This window comes from Nanorana parkeri, unplaced genomic scaffold (genome assembly GCF_000935625.1).
Source record: "Nanorana parkeri isolate BGI_ZX_2015 unplaced genomic scaffold, ASM93562v1 scaffold289, whole genome shotgun sequence".
In the NCBI taxonomy this organism is placed as follows: Eukaryota; Metazoa; Chordata; class Amphibia; order Anura; family Dicroglossidae; genus Nanorana; species Nanorana parkeri.
In genome coordinates this window covers 218,318-219,007 of record NW_017306557.1, presented here as the reverse complement: position 1 = coordinate 219,007, position 690 = coordinate 218,318, and positions in this window count along the sequence as shown.

The window sequence follows — 690 nt, the reverse complement described above, 5'->3', positions numbered from 1 at the left end:
GACGTCACTCCGATCCAGCGCTGACTGCTCTGTCCCTCCGATCCAGCGGTGTCTGCATGCGGGTGCACGCGTCCATAGACTTACCTTGCGTCTCTGCTCGTCTCCCGGCCGAGAATCGGAACTGCGCATGCGCCCGCCCCAAGATCCTTTGCGGCCGTACGAGCAGTTCCTGATTCTCGGCGCGGGAGCGAGCAGCGATAACGAGGTAAGTTTAAAATGATTTCAAGCGTTGTTTTTTTTTACACTTCTTGCCTATATCTACTGCTTGCTGTTAGAATATTCATACAGAGCGTGCCGGTTACTATTTAAACCGGCGTGCTGTGTGCAGCTTCTGATAAGATACGCTATTAGCGTAGCGGGAGCTATGTAAAATGCGCAGCTGACTTCTTTGCTATGCTAATAGCGTATCTTCTCAGAAGCTGTTAAATAGTAACCAGCACGCTCTGTATGCATATTCTGACAGCGTGAGAGACGGGAGTGTGCGCTTGTCGATGGTTCCAGGGATCAGGTGAGTATTAACCACTTCCGGGCCGCAATACGTCTATAGACGGCGGCCACAGAAGTGGTTAAAACAAGTTCACAGCTGCTTCGGCAGCCGTGCTCTTGGTACCGCTTTTAACCGCAGGCAATTGCTGCTAACTTACAAGCCATCTGGCGTCTGTACAGCCACCGGATCGTTTGTACCGCCCC